The sequence below is a fragment of the Diabrotica virgifera genome, chromosome 3, assembly GCF_917563875.1.
Source record: "Diabrotica virgifera virgifera chromosome 3, PGI_DIABVI_V3a".
Taxonomy (NCBI): Eukaryota; Metazoa; Arthropoda; class Insecta; order Coleoptera; family Chrysomelidae; genus Diabrotica; species Diabrotica virgifera.
Window position 1 is genome coordinate 265,417,729 of NC_065445.1, and position 17,302 is coordinate 265,435,030.

The 17,302-nt window shown below is 34.6% G+C and overlaps 1 protein-coding gene across 6 annotated transcripts in view; it reads left to right on the forward strand.

The window, feature by feature from the left end:
• The first annotated feature begins 16,706 nt into the window (after positions 1 to 16,706).
• The window catches only part of LOC114325814 (FHA domain-containing protein FhaA), a 69,116-nt gene continuing 68,520 nt past the window's right edge, over positions 16,707 to 17,302 (forward strand). For 5 of the 6 annotated variants that reach the window (XR_003651739.2, XR_007697330.1, XR_003651740.2 and 2 more), the window contains exon 1: positions 16,708 to 16,924. The gene's annotated coding sequence lies outside the window, so the exon portion shown is untranslated. Of the gene's footprint in view, positions 16,925 to 17,302 lie in introns of all 6 variants that reach the window. The other variant, XM_050647360.1, reaches the window with a different exon arrangement.

Consider the following 17,302-nt stretch of genomic DNA (forward strand, 5'->3'; position numbering starts at 1 on the left):
TCTCTTCCACCATGTAATCCAGTCACACTACAGCTCAGATGTTACCTGGGGCATTTTGAGAATATTTGAAACATCCATGCTTTATTTGGCATTTTAAACTGATGTTTCCTTAACGGACCATGTTTATAGGGCTCTGACCCTCATATTTTTGTAAAACTATATTTTGGTGGTTAGGATGTATCAGCTTTACGTAAGCACTGATGATGACTGGTAAACCAGTCGAAAACTAGTTATGTATTTGTGATGTAGCCCTTTTTAGGGATTTTAAATATACCTTTTATACATGTATCACATGGTATACAGCCAACTACAGGAAAACTTTTTCCTTGTGGATTTCTGTGGTAAGTCAACAGTTACAAATTTAGAATACTAAATTATTTTTAATTTATAATAATGTACAGCTGATAAAAAGCAGAATAGAAAGCTTTGAATGGGTGCAAACTATGGGAGATTGTTATCCAGATCCACTCCAAGATATTTAGGGTGGTCTGTGTGTTCTAATGTATTGCCATATTGTTTACTTAGCTTTCTTTGCGCAAAGTGGAAAGCACAGTCTTGGGTTTTAGAAAGATTAAATCTCAGGACATTCTGCAGGTGGTAGCAGTCATTGTGTCTAAACCAATTTTAGACCAGGACGCATCTGTAAAAATATTAGTACATTTGGATGTTGAGAGGCGACTCATATTTTTTGCAGAAATTGCTTGAAAATAACTCATATAATAATATTTGAGTTATCCTCTCACTCAAAAAGGTCTGGAACATTATTTAAATAATCAAAATGTCAAAAAATGAAGGAAGAATTCGATTTTTTTCTTGGTCTTTTGATTATAACTTTAAAAGTACAGTCAATTAGTTTTCTGGTCCATCTTGAGTCTTTCAGTCGCGTTATGTGACCTGCCCAATTCTATTTCAGCTTGGCTATACGTTCAACGACATCAGTGATACCTGTTCCTTTAGTTAAGTTTTAGTTACAAGGAATAAAACACCTGCATAATAAACAAATATATTGTATGTATTTCTGCATAAACAAAACACAAATCGGCGGTCATATTTTGTCCATATTGTCATATTAAATCCAAAAATTCGGTCCGCGATCTAATTTTTGAATTTTATAATTTTTTTTGCGTTCGGATTAGCGAACGATCGGATTACCAGGGTTCGGATTATCGACGCTCTACTGTATTCATTTTCGAGAAAAGTTGCACTGACAAATAAGTTGCGTAATTAAATTTCCTACAATATAGGATTAACTGAAAATTTTAAAAATTGTCAGTAGTAATTGCACAGAAGCTCTGAAATTATTGAATTTTTCCCGAGTGACACTTTGACAGTTTTAATTTCACGAGCCGAAGGCGAGTGAAATTATGTCAAAGTGTCACGAGAGCAAAAATTCTATATTAATTTCAGAGGTCGAGTGCAATTTGTTGCGATTATTTCATGAATAAAACTGTTCAAAACCAAAATTTTATTGTAATTTATTTATGTAAGTACCATTAAACACACAGTTTTTATAAATATTTGACGATTGAAAGTCATCACTTTTATAATTTTTAAAACATTAATTGTCATTAATGTCACTGAATGTATTTTTTCGTTGCAACGAAGGGCATCTGACGTAATATACTTAACGACGGGAGATTATCAAAAATTATCGATTTAATTCAGATTTCTGTAGCTTTCTATTGGTCAGAATCTCCTATGAATGAAATAATCACCCTTATTGCAAAATAGCATCTCGAAAAAAAAACATAAAAAGTAAGTATTCGCATTTTAAATTTTTCAACCATTTATGTTACACTTCATATTTCACCCAGAAAAACTTTATATGTTTGCAAAATAAATTTTGCAATCCAACGTTCGCAAAAAAAATCATTTTTTCAAAATTAGCAGCACTGAAGATTAGCAGCATTTGCAGCACTGAAAATAAAGCAGACAGCAAGTTGATTTTTTTTACATATACAAGAATGCTGTACCTTTCATTGGCAATTTGTAACATCGGTTAACTACCACGGCGTCAGGATTTTTTTTAAATAACATTAATTTTTGAAAATCCACACGGAAAAAGTTTTCCTGTAGTTGGTTGTATACCATATACAGTCGAACCCGCTTATTAGAATACCGGTTATAGGAATATCTCGGTTTAAGGAATAGAAATTTGAGGTCCCGAAACGGTTTTACTAGCCACTAATGAACGGTTATTAGAATATCCCGGTTATAGGAATACTTTTGTTTGGCACGAAGGCAATTCTAATAAGCGGGTTCGACTGTAATACAAAAAACAATAAAATCCTTTATAAAAGGTATATCCCTTTTTAGGGATTTTAAATATATACCTTTTTTAAAGGATTTTATTAATTTTTGGTGCTACGCGCAGGACAACGAATACGTTCGCTCTGATTGGGCATTCCAAGGACCTTTGATAATGATTGATAAATTTTAATTTTTGGTACATTTCGAAATAAATAAATAAATTTGTTTATTGCATAATAAAAACCAGGGCCCCCGTCAGGGCTGCTGGCGCCTGTGTGCAAAAAAGGATTTTGTCGCCCCTTAGGCATTTTGGTTCATGTTTATTTATTTATTTTTTAGAAGGTAGGTAGATAGGTAGGTGCTTGAAATAAAGCAGAAAACTGAAGTTTAGAAGCCATAATAAGTTTTAATGAGTTTTCCCCGAAAAGTGCATATTTTTTTTGGTTATTTCACGTTGAAATATTCGATTTGGAATTTGACGAATAAGAACGTTTTTCTCATGAGCTCCAATTTTGCTTTTACCGGGTCTATAGACTTCATGAATACAACATTTTTTTTCGTTTTTTTTTTATAAGCTACATTTTTGATAACAATATTTTTCGATAAAATACTTAGGTTTTGAGTTATTTACGAAAAACCATCTAAAGCGTGATTTTTTTGTTGAAAAATAAACAATTTCACTCGCAAATAACTCAAAAAGTATTGATTCAGTTACAAAACTCTATAGAACAAAAGTTGCTTAGAATTAGTCAGTTTGTCCATTTCTGGACTTATTTTAAACCTATATTTTTTCACCATCGAGAAGGAGTAATATTCACCCCCCGAGCAAAAGCAACCAACGACACAAGTCCTTTGAAGTAAAGGGTAAGGGTAGAACCTACATCGAAATTTTCGTGCAATGCGTTGGCCACCGTGAAAATTACACGGTATCGCCGTATTTCACGTCCATTTACTGGGCTATACGTACAATAGAAAAATAAAAAATAGCTATTGTAGTAGCGATATTTTCTGAGATTTTGCTGTTGTAAATTTATCAATTACAGCTCTAACATTTATACTTTTATACACGTGATTTTTAACTTTGAAAAATGTCGCTCGTCAGCAGCTAAAGATACAGGTAATGTCTTAGAAGGGATTCTAAGAGAATTCTAGAAAGAATTCTTAGTGAAATGCTTACGTTTGGAAGGTTGAAGATTAAATTGTTTTCAAACATATTATATTGTAAAATACTTACGGGGTCAGTATCATCAGGTAATGAAAATGACTTTTTTATTTCATTAAACAAATCATTGGAGTCTATACTTATCCTTATTAAGCTGATCTGTCGGTCATTCTTCAAGAACAAAACAACGTTTTAAAAGATAACTGTCACTTAATTTAAATATGTTTTGTGTGTATTTATACCTAATCCTATTTAATTTCTCAACTTTTGTTTTAAAATTAATTTTTATTTTTTTTGCAAATTATTTATCAATTTTTGACCCTGGTTTTTGGCGCCCCTAAAGGATGGCGCCCGTGTGCATTGCACACTTTGCACATATGGTTGCGGGGGCCCTGATAAAAACACATACCCTGTCCTTTGAAATAACACTTTTTTTAGCAAAAACTTTCTTTGTTCATATATTTTAACTAAGAAAATAAAAGTGTATTATTTTTAAATACAGAGTGGGCCAAATAAAAGGAGCCACCCCGATATTTGTCAGTATTTATTGGATTTTAAGAAAATAAAAAAACAGGTCAATTTTTGATCTAAGGGGGACACATTTTTACGGTACAAACATCTGTCATTTGTCAACTCCCTCCCTTCCACTTCCCCCACCCCTTATTTTTAAATAGGGAATAGGGGGCGTGTGCTAGCTCATTTGAAAGGTTATTCAATTCTCTATTCAGTAATATCAACATTGACATAAAAATTTATACAGGGTGTCCAAGAAAAATTATTTTAAATTAAATTTATTGACACAAAAAGAAGAATGTATGTAATTTATTTAACTCAGAATACATTCTACTGCTGATAAAAAACAGAAAACAATGTTTATTTGATAAATAAACACTGTTTGTTGCTTAAATTCAATATTCAACCTACCAAGTGGCAGATGGGTGGAAGCTTGAACATTAAAATTAAGCAAAAAGCAGTGTCTATTTATCAAAAAACATTTTTTTCTGCTTTCTGTGAGCAGTGGAATGTGTTCTGAGTTAAATAAATTACATACATTCTTCTTTTTGTGTCAATTAATTTAATTCAAAATAATTTTTCTTGGACACCCTGTATATATTTTTAAGTCGATGTTGATATGACTGAATAGAGAATTGAATAACCTTTCAAATGAGCTAGCACACGACCCCTATTCCCTATTTAAAAATAAGGGGTGGGGGAAGTGGAAGGGAGGGAGTTGACAAATGACAGATGTTTGTATCGTAAAAATGTGTCCCCCTTAGATCAAAAATTGACCTGTTTTTTTATTTTCTTAAAATCTAATAAATATTGCCAAATATCGGGGTGGCTCCTTTTATTTGGCCCACTCTGTATATTTATTTATTAAGCGCAACAGGCCGTGTAGGCCTAGGGCTAAAATATTTACATTTCTGATTACATAAATAATATAACAAATACCGTAATATAACTTACATAACTTATAAAACTTATAAATTTTATTTAATTACACTTCAGTCTTTTTATACACTCCTTCACCACCTCCCTCCATTTCCTTCTGTCCAATGCTAGTTCTTTCCATCTCTCAATGTTACTTTTCTTCAAGTCTTCATACACACTGTCCTTCCATCTTTTCCTTGGCCTGCCTTTCCTCCTCTTTTGTATTGGTCTTCGTAAAAGTACCATTTTTGGCATTCGTTTACTTCCCATTCTCTCGATGTGCCCCAAGTATCGTATTCTCTGTGCTTTGATCGTCGTCGTGATCGTTGACTCTTGAGTCTATCAACAAAAGTTCTTCCAATTCTTTATTGGTTCTTCTTCTCCACTGACCTTCTATTTTCACACCTCCATATATTGCTCTTTGCATTTTTCTCTCCCATCTTTCTAAAAGGTCTGTTTCTGACTTTTTGAGCACCCATGTTTCGCATGCGTATGTTACTGTAGGTCTGATAACAGTCTTATAAGTTCTTATTTTTGTTTTTCTTGATACGTATTTGGATTTCAATAATGTGCGCAATGCTCCATATTTTTTATTTCCTTTGTATATGCTCCATATTTATTTGTACTATGATGTTATTCTCTTTGTCTTTTTGGATCTCTCCCATTATCATATACTTTGTCTTTTCTTCATTTATTTTAAGTCCGAATTTTTTGGCTTCTGTTATTATGTTTTCCATTAACTTTTGTAGTTCTTTTTTGCTTGTTGCTAATAGCGTCAGATCATCTGCAAATGCTATGCATTGGTGGCCGTTTTTAAATATCGTTTCTTGCATGTTTATTCTGCTTTTCCTGATTATTCCTTCCAATGTTAGATTGAATGCCGTTGTTGATAGTGGGTCTCCTTGTCGTAATCCTTCCTTGGTTTCAAACTTTTTGGATGTATACCCTTTCCAAGCTATTTCGTTTGTTGTGTTTTCCATCGTCATCTTTACCATCCTGGCAATTTTACTTGGTATCCCCAATTCCTTCATCAGTTCGTACATCTGCTGTCTATTTACTGTGTCGTAAGCCTGCCTAAAGTCTATGAACAAAGCATATAGTACTGTTGTATGTTCGTAACAGGTAGTCTGTATTTCTTTTAAGGCAAATATTTGGTCAGTCGTTGATCTGTTGTTTCTAAAACCTGCCTGGTATTCTCCCAGTATTTTTCCGAATATTGACTATTTCTTATACTTTGTGCCAAGATTTTGTAAACTATTTCTAATAGTGCGATGCCTCTGTAGTTTTCGCATAGCATTCTATCAGCTTTTTTATGTATAGGGCATATCCTTGCTATGGTCCACTCTTCTGGCATTTTTTTCTACTTCCCATATTCTTTTTATCAGGTCATATATCTCTTTCTGTAGTCTTTTCTCTCCTGATTTTATCATTTAGGCCGATATTTCTATTATTCTTGGGCTTGTGTTATTTTTCAAGCTCTTTATTTCGTTCTTTATTTCTTGTTCTGTGGGTATTTCTATTGCTATCTAATCATCTTCAATTTCATGGTTTGTTTCCTTTTGTACTTCGCTCTTATTTAGCAGTTCTGTGAAATAGTTTTGCCAGTTTCCCATTATTTTTTTCCGGCTCATTTAGCAACATCCCTTTATCATCTCTCATATATGGGTTGTTTTTTTGATATCCTCTTTCCAATTTTTTTTGCTTCCTGGTAGAATGATCTTATTTCTTTTTTTTTATTTTTCTTCTATTTCTCTCAGTTTGTTCTCGTTGTATTTTCTCTTTTTGCTTCTACATTTTCTTTTCATGATTTTTCTCAATTCTCTGTATTCTTCTCTAGCGCGTTCTTCGTCATTTGTTGAGATTTTTTAGTCTTACCTTTCTTATTGCTTCTGCTACTTCTTGACATTCTTCATCATACCAATCTTTTGTTTTGTGTTTTCTTTTGATTTTCGCTAGGATTGCTTTACTTGTGTTCAAGATTGCTTCTTTTATATTTTCCCATTTTTTTTCTGGGTTAGATGTTTCTTGTTTCCTGATTGTCTGTTGGTTATTCCCTGTTTATACTTCTTCTGTGTATTATTATTTTTATTAGTCCTATGTTAATTGTTTTCCAATTTTTTCTTTTGTTTTTTTTGTTTTTCTTTATGTTATGCTCGATTTTGTATTCTGCTCTCACCAAATAGTGGTCTGAGTTACAGTCCGCTCCTCTCATGCTTTTTACATTTATTACATTGTTTGCATGTTTCTTCTCTATTAAAATATGGTCTATCTGATTTACTGTCTTTTTATCAGGGGAAATCCACGTTCCTTTATATATACCTTTTCGGCGTAATTGTGTGCTTCTTATCACCATTTGCCTTTCTGTTGCAAAGCCTATTATTCATTGGCCATTATCGTTCGCCACCTCATGCTTATTATATTTCCCTATTATGTGCTATATATGCAATTGTTTAAACATTTTTTTACAAACAATAATCAAATTAGTTTGATTTTTGTGAAATTAAAATATGAACATACAACAAAATATAGAGTAAGAAAATAATATATTAGATAAATAGTGGAAGAAATTTTGGTGGAAATCAACTTGTGTGAATCGAACACCGCGTAGCACCAAAAATTAATGTTTTAGTAAAAAAACCCCTGACCAGACGCCGTGGTAGTTAACCGATTTTAATTTTGCAAATTGCAAATTAAAGGTACAGTATTCTTCTATTTGTAAAAAAAATTAACTTGCTATCTGCTTTATTTTCAGTCCTGCATCATTTTGAAAAAATGATTTTTTTGCGAAAGCTGGATTGCAAAATTTATTTTGCAAAATCTATTGAACCGATCTTAACTGAATTTACAGTATTGTTTTATCATATCTTAAAGTTTTTCTAGGTGAAATATGAAGGCCCTAAGTTTAGCATAAATGGTTGAAAAACGTAAAATGCGAATACTTGTTTTTTATGTTTTTTTCGCAATTATTGCTATTTTGCAACAAGGGTAACAATTTAAAAAAAATTTAAATAATCTTATGTTGTAGGAAATTCAATTACGCAACTTTTATTTTAGTGCAACTTTTCTCGGAAATGAATACTTTTAAAGTTATAATCAAAAAACGAAGAAAAAAATCGAATTTTTTCTTAATTTTTTGACATTTTGATTATTTAAAAAATGTTCCGAACCTTTTTAAGTGGGAGGATAACTCAATTATTATTATATGGGTTAATTCCAAGCAATTTTTGCAAAAAAATAGAGTCACCTCTCAACGTCTATCTCAAAACAGATCCGCCCTGGACTATTTCGAGTTTCTCTCCTACTTCATGAAAACCTTTTCCTTGGGCACATATTGCAAGATTGTCAGCATGCAACCCCTCTTAAAAGTTTTTCTTCGAAGCCCTCTTCAATGTGTTCTGTTAGTGCGAGGACTTGGCCGGTACAAGATTTGCCAGGTCTGAATCATCCTTGTTGTGGAATGAGGTGCTCGTCAAAAATTTTTTTATATTCTGGCCAGGATGAGTCTCTGGTATAATTTGAAAAAGTGACACAGCAGGAAAATAGGTTTGTAGCTACTAGAGTTTTTGGGTTCTTGCCCGGTTTTAAAAAGGCTATTATTTTAGATTTTCTCCATGTTTTTGGAATTTCGCAGGCTTTACAGCACGTGATATAGAACTGCAAGATCTATTTTTTTTTGTTCCTTGATCTACGTGCTTTATTTGTTCACGTGTATGGCATCCACACCTCCAGCTCTCCCATTCCTAGCCTGCTGATACTATCGTGGAGTTATATTTTAGTGTACCTAAATGTAAGTTTTTTAACTACATATATGGTATACAGCCAACTCCGGGGAGCCATCCTGTTTTAATTAAGATTTTTATAGTTACTATAATTTAGAACATACTAGTTACCTTGATAATATTTTTTTAATGTGGGACACATTACGTCTCACACATGAATTTTGAATTCTTCGAATACTTTTTTATCTTCAATGGCTTTTTATTCACAATATTTTTTTCTGGAATATTTATTTATACGAAAGATTGAGGATATCATATCTGCCAGTTTTATTGAAGGTAATAATATGTATAATAATCAGAGTGTTGTTTTTTCTTAGCAGTGTACAGAGAGATAGTATTGAAAATTGTCGCTTGGCAAGTAAGTGATAAATAAACGTGGCTGGATAAATATAACTTCTGGCAATAGTAAACTACGCAACGCATTGGGAATTAGTAATTAAATTAAGCATAGGAACATGTAGTTTATTTTGGAAAATAATTTTATTATTAAATAATTGCAATTTTCTTTTGATACCTTTATTTATAGCGACCTATACATATTAATAGATCGAAACCGAAAAGGCTTACTGAGAGAGCTGTACGAGATCGTATGTACGAGTGCTAAAAAGAAGAAGTGGTATCTATACAAAGTAGGTACATCTGGTCGAAGAGCTGAAAGAATATGGCTTTCATACAAAGATCGAGTTTTATGAAACCATCATGAAACGATGTAATAGAGATCAGAATTTCATGGAAAAGGTACTTTTTTCAGAAGGGTTCCAACATAAAGGGACTTCCCCACACTGCGGCGTTAAGGTACAAAATTAATTAAATAATATTTTCCCAAATAGGTGGATAGGTAGAAGGGGATATATCGAATGGCCACCAAGGTCCCCTGATGTGACTCCGTTAGACTTTTTATGGGGATATTTGAAAAACAAAGTGCGTCAAAGTCGTCTGAATAATGTAGAAGAGTTAAAGGACCTCTCAGATGAGATGTGCTGTGACCTCGATTGGTATTTAAAAGAATTATTGATTACGTCCGGGCCTCAACACTGGTGACGTAATGTGCAACACATAATATATAATACGAGTATACAGTTGAGTCTCTGAATCTTTACCCGTGCGTCATCATTTAAAGCATACGAAATAAGTCGATGATAAGTTGGAAATTGAAATTTACTAAACGCAACAGCAAGTGACAGTAAGTGACTTGCTGTTGCGTTTAGTAAATTTCAATTTCCGACTTATCATCGACTTATTTCGTATGCTTTAAATGATGACGCACGGGTAAAGACTCGCAGACTCAACTGTATATAATATATTATATTATAGCGATTGATGGCTACTTACAAATTAAAATTGACGTGTGTTAAGATTGTTTTTAAATGTCATCTGTAATGTATTTCTAAGATAAAGAATTTGTTTAATAGATTTGCATCATACTGTATATTTCTTGTACCTATATGAACAAAATTTGCAATATGAAAGAAATAATGCCTTTACTCCACTACACCCTTGCACACATACAACATTAACGTGTCTTAGCGAAGCATCTGTAGTTCTAAAAAAAATTGATATTTATGTTTTAATAACTAAGGACTTAAAATACGGAACAGATTTCCAAAAATTTTAGGAAACTACCTCTTTGTCAACATAAATATTAAAACTAAAAATAACTGCATGAATCAAATCTCGGTCATTGCATCTGCAAATGTTGAGGATATAAAAATAGGAGCATTCTAACCGACACGATCTGTGCCAAAATATTGAATAATGATGCGAACGCTAACAAAAATGTAAAACGAAAAGTAAACTAACTCACATTTTATGTAAATGGATAAAATATTTATGAAAACTGAAAAATAGGAGACTGTGCCATTGCGCTTAGTGTTGTGTAATACGGAATTTACCGGAATAACAGTATGATATGGGTTTTAAGAGGCGATCTATTTGACATAAGCTTTGTATACTGCCAAAAAGTGTATACCTATGTAGAAAGGTTTCTGCGATTAGTACAAATAATAAACTTAAAGCTAAAATGAATATTAATACAAGAATTAATATTAAAATTAAACTCACTAGGCTGTCGGAATGAACCGCAGTCATATTCTCTTGGCCGAGTTTTCGACGTCCTCTCTGGTATCATCTTCGCGGCTTATGGGGTCTCAGTCTCCGAGGACCCCAGCTAGATACTACTACTCTGTTCACTGGACATTGGACAATGCAATTCACTGTTATTTCCGATGGGGGCATTGGTACTTGGGGTTGGTAGGTGGAGCGGACGATGTTTTCATTCGGAGAGGTCAAGATCAAGCCAATTTAGTCGTTTTTTGATCTTTATGGCTTATCATAATTCTTGGTTTATACAAGCGGATTTGATTAGGGTAGCGGGTAGGAACTCTTTTGGAGTCCTATGGATTCTATTGGATAGTCCTAACAGGGAAAGTGAATCAATCCCTGCCCCCCGCAGATTCCAGGAGCTTCTTGACCCGGGAAGCTAGCACCTGCTAAGGGTCCCTTGTCCAGGGTCACGGATGAAGTCCAGAACGGCATCCAAGGCGAAGAAGAATACTTTCGGTACGGCGAAGATGGCGGAGCTGGCAACCCTTGATTTTAGGGATAGTATAGGATCACAAATTGTAGCGTCTGATCCAGAGTGGGCGGCTACGAACAGCGTCTGATCCAGAATGGACGGCTGATTAAACACTCACCAACACGTCTGGCCAGCGCGGTGTTTTAAGACTAATAACCTCCCCAAAACTATGGCGAATTCTAAAACGATAAGAGTAGGTCCCCAGGTGGGTAAGTCATACAGTGTTGGCAAGTCCCACTCCTTTATAAAAAAGGACAGCTTCACGGAATCTGGGGGAAGCAAGAAATCGCTAAAAACTACAAATTTGAATATAGCAACACTCAACGTAAGGTCATTAAACAAAGATGAGAAAATCTATGAGCTAGAAGAAGAAATAAAGGACCTGAACTGGGACATAATTGGTCTGGCAGAGGTAAAAAGGAAAGGCGAAGAGCGCATAACATTGCAATCAGGTAACATCTTGTATTACAAAGGGCACGATGAGCAAAGTCTAAACGGCGTAGGATTTCTGGTTTCTAAGAAATATGCTAGTAGAATAGAACAATATGTGGGAATCTCGGAAAGAATTGCAATGATTATGATGAATATACACGAAAAAATCACCCTAAAAATTATTCAAGTGTACGCCCCAACTTCAACACATCCCGATGAAGAGATAGATGAGTTCTACGAGAAAATAATAGAAACCAACACGTGCTATCACAGCACCTATACACTAATAATAGGAGATTTCAACGCTAAGATCGGACAACGACTAGAAGAAACTGAAAGCTATATTGGTGAATTCGGCTATGGTGTTAGAAATGATAGAGGAGAAACCCTTGTGAACTTCCTACATAGCAACAAATATTTTGCAATGAACACATTTTATAAGAAAAAACCGCAAAGGAAGTGGACGTGGTTATCACCAAACGGAAAAACACGGAACGAAATTGATTATATCATGTGTAACAAGAAAGATATCGTAGAAGATGTAACAGTAATAAACTCGGTCTCTCTGGGAAGCGATCATAGAATGGTTAGAGCTAAACTAAGAATTGGGTATAGCAAACGTAGAACTAACTTTAAGAACACGACACAAATAGATACAGAAAAGCTAAAAGCCGATAAAGAAAAATATGCTAGTAAATTAAAAACCGCCCAAGCACTGAATCTAGAACAACTCAGCATAAATAAAATTAACTCAGTTATAACAAAAGAACTATTGAATACCAGCTCTGAAATAGCGACCCGTCATAAAAATAAAAAATCCAAAATAAGTGCAGAATCGCAGAATATGCTGAAACAACGAAGAGAGCTCTTGTCACGAAACAAAAGAAATACCACAGAATACAAGGAACTTAACCGAGCCATACGAAAACAGATAAAAGACGACATTAGAAAACAGCAAGAAGACCATATAGAAGAAGTGATAGAGAAAAATCGAAGTCGAAGAAGAAAACTTCTATACTGAATTATACCATTCAAAAAACGATCCCCCCGACTGTTCAAAGCAAAATCTGAAAAGGCAAATAACAAACGTAAACTCTGAATTAATGCCCGAAATAAGCGAAGCAGAAATACAAAAAGGCACTTAAAGAAATGAAAAGAAATAAAGCACCGGGTAACGATGGAATTTTGGCAGAAATGCTGAAAGACGGCGGTGAAGAAGTTATCAGATACCTAAAAATACTTTTCAATAAATGCCTATTTGAAGGAAACATACTAAAGGAATGGAATACTGCTAACACAATCTTAATACACAAAAAAGGTGACAATACAGATCTGAAAAATTATCGTCCAATATCACTACTATCACAACTTTATAAAACATTCACAAAAATAATTACAAATAGATTGACAACAAAGTTCGATGTATATCAACCAGCAGAACAAGCCGGTTTTAGAAAAGGCTTCAGTACATGCGACCATCTTCACACACTAAAGATCCTAATGGAAAAAGTTAACGAGTACAACTTACCAACCTGCTTAGCATTTATAGATTACGAAAAAGCTTTTGACAGCATAGAAGTATGGGCTATTGAGGAAGCACTGGTCAATAGCAGAATCGATTCTAGATATAGGATATTAATACATAATATATACAAACATGCTGAAATGGTAGTCACGATGGATAACGACATGAAAACTAGGCCAATCAAAATCAACCGAGGAGTAAGACAAGGAGACACTATATCTCCAAAACTATTTACTGCCGCACTTGAAGACATCTTTAAATCATTAAATTGGGAAACAAAGGGACTCTCGATAAATGGAAAGTATTTAAACCACCTAAGATATGCAGATGACGTGGTACTAATAGCCGACAGCTGGAAAGAACTGAAGGTGATGATCGATGAGCTTCATAGAGAATCCTTAAAAAAAGGACTAAAAATGAACTTGAGCAAAACTAAGCTAATGTCTAACAAAGATGATCAACCAACGATAACCATCCAAGGAACAAAAGTGGAACATGTAAAAGAATATATATATATATATATCTAGGTCAGAATATCAAGGTAAACAAAGAAAATCAAACTACCGAAATAAGCAGACGAGTAAGAATGGGATGGGCTGCATTCGGAAAACTCTCATATATACTAAAAGACAAAAAGATACCACAATACCTTCGAACCAAAGTGTTCGATTCTTGTATCCTTCCCGTTCTCACTTACGGAGCTCAAACCTGGACATTCACAAAAATGAACATGGACAAGATTAGAAAAACTCAAAGAGCCATGGAACGACAGATGCTTGGTATCTCACTAATAGATCGGCAAGCAAACGAAGCAACCCGAAACAAAACAAAAATAAGGGATGCCGTGGAACAAGCGGCTAAATTAAAATGGAAATGGGCTGGACACAACGAACGTCTCGAAAATGGTAGATGGAGCAAGGAAGTTGGAAACTGGCGACCGTACGAAGCGAAGAGACCAAGAGGAAGACCTCAAATGCGCTGGAGCGATGACATCAGAAGAGTCGCAGGACCAATGTGGAAACGCCTCACACACAACAGAGATGAATGGCGAGAAATGGGAGAGGCCTTTATTCGACATTTCGAATAGAAAAAAGGCTAAAAAAAAAAATACAAGCGGATTGGAGCTATGGTTCTGGGCTGTTCAAAGTGAATTTGGTGACCTGTATGAAGATGATGTCAGCCTAGAGCTGAAATTGAATCGGCATTGTGAACAGATGATATGGAATGTTAATAAATCATATTTTGGATTCTACGCCTATGTAAGATCGGGCGCAGTCTGAATAAGGAATTTCATAAACTTCGTGTTGTTCATTTGGGATGTTGTCTTCGAAGTGATCGGATAAGAGATGAAAGTTTTTGATGGGGCTAAATATTTTCTTTTTTTTTCTCGTGGTTTGAGAATTTTGTAGATTTTATCAGTAACACCTTTGATGTAAGGAAGAAAAGCTTTCGTATGTGCAGGGACTGATTCTTTGGGTTGGGTATCTTCTATGCTCTAAAGGAGACATAAAAAAGGCCATAAAAAAGGAGACAAACTGTTGTGTCAGAATTATAGAGGCATCTTTTTACTTTGTTCGGGATACAAAATATTCACAAACAGCCTTAATCGAAGACTTCAACCTCTCACGGAAAAAATCATCGGGGAATATCAAGCAGGGTCTAGGCAAAATAGATCTACCATTGACCAACTATTTACAGTTAAACAAGTACTAGCCAAAGCATGGGAATATGACATGGACGTTTACAATCTCTTTGTAGATTTTAAACAAGCCTTTGATTCAATAGATAGTATAGAACAATTCTACCTAATATATTGGAAGAATTTGGCATACCATCAAAATTAATACGACTAGTGCCATTTCCAATGACAGAAACAGAAGCACAGGTATGTATTCAAGGACAGGTGAATGCAACATACAACAAGGTATATGACACTGATGCGTTTACGATAACGCAAGGACTGAAACAAGGCGACGCACTGGCTCCAACGCTTTTTAATCCTGTTCTTGAATATGTAATTAGATGGTTGACGGTGAGCGGAAATAACATACTTACAAACAAATCTACCCAATTAGCAGCATACGCAGATGATATTAACATAATGAGCAGAACAATGAATGCAGCGGAAGAAACCTACGTTGAGTTGAAACAGAGTGCAGAAGCAGTAGGGCTAGCAATAAATACAAATAAATCAAAACTACTCATACAAACCAGATCAAATAGACCGGCGCAACAACACTTTATTGACGATATAGAACATGTAAATAGATTCACGTACCTAGGAATGGATCTGGCTGCAAGCAATGAAGAACCGGAAATAAATAGAAGGCTTGTGCTGGCAAATAAAGCCTATTTCGCGATGGGCTACATATTCAAATCGCGAGACGTACACCGGAAAACGAAACTCCGGGTCTATAAAACAATAATCAGGCCCATAGTAAGTTATGGCTGTGAAAAATGGGTGGTGACACAGAAATCTGATAATGCATTGGATGTGTTTGAAAGAAAAATATTACGTAGGATACTGGGCCCAATAAGTGAAAATAACAACTGGCGAGTTAGGTATAATAGAGAAATATACGAGCAATATAGCGAACCAACTCTAGCACAATACACTAAACTGCAGAGATTACGGTGGGCAGGGCACGTGGTCCGCATGCATGAGAATAGAATCCCCAGAAAATTGCTAAATGCAAGAATGCAGGGAAAAAGACCTGTTGGAAGACCTAAAAAGAGATGGGAAGACGAAGTCGATGAGAATGCCAGGAACTTCCTGGGAACGCGTTCATGGAAAAGAATAGCGGTAAATCGAAATGATTGGAGAAGCTTGTTAAAGGAGGCCAAGGCTCGATTTGGGCTGTAGTGCCATTGGATGGATGGATCTTCTATGCTCTTATCGATGTGATTTTCGCGGCATCACGGCAGACAGATAACAAGATGGCTGTATCTAAAAAATGAGACTTCAAAAACTTCAAAGGTGCCGCCAAGAGTGTCATTACTACTTCTTTTTAATACAGTCATAATTTATGCTTCGACTAATTATGATGAGCAAAAACGAAGGACACAGAAGAATTGGTAGAAAACAAGACTAGTGGCAGTGGTTGAAGAATATCAGAGTCGAACAACTCTTCAGAATAGCTCAAAATATGTAGATATTATAGTCCTTGTGATAATCCCCAACGTAAAGGGGACTTGATAAGGCACCTTAGAAGAAGAAGAAGAGTGAGCTATGACTGGAATGGCACAATTCCATAAAACATAAAAAATATAGCTACCTGTACATAATATTTATACACATATCTAATTAAATTTTAAAACAAATCATGTCTTAATTTATTATAGTTTGAATGTCATTGGTGAGGCCAAACAATATCGCTCTAATATAACTAAAATAGTTTTCGCGAGAACTGAGAACTATAGATTCCAGTCGACCTGTTAATTCAAGCACTTATTTTCTATAATTTCTTCATCAATAATACCTTAGCTAGCAACAAAACATAACATTTATGTCACGCGGCCCCCTTACTTTTAAATCAACGTTCCAAGGTAGCAGGAACTATGATGTTTATGACGTCACTCATGGTAAACGCGTCCAAAATGCGCTGTAAAGCAAAAAGAAAATTAAATTAAAAGACAGTGACAGTCAGTGGTCGGTCGTCTCGTGTCGTTGGTTTGAATAGTTGAATAATTTTGTGACTGCATTGTGTTTCTATATTTTTATTCGTCTGCCAGTACGTCTGCAAGATTTTGACAAGTATTTTGTGGATTAGGTATGTTGAAATATTTTTCTTGTTGCGTGTTTGTGCATACGATAGATTGATCGCGATTTTTTGTGGGAGCGGGGTTTATTTATAGAATCGCGTTTCTTAGAAATAGAAAACATTTTTAGGTAACATTAGTTTTTCCGAGACAAGTATTTGCCCAACTTAACTTCTTTGTTAATGTTTTGAATCATATCTGTGAATATAATTTAAATATTTGTAATTTTAAACCAAGAAAAACTCGTCAGCTTATTCTTAGAAGCAATAAACGGGAATACATATTTATAAAAAGTATTTTTGGAGGGAATTATTAAACAAATATTTACCATTTGATTGAAGTTTTTCGTCTCTCTATTTTTTTATTGTTTTAAAATTATCTGCTTATTT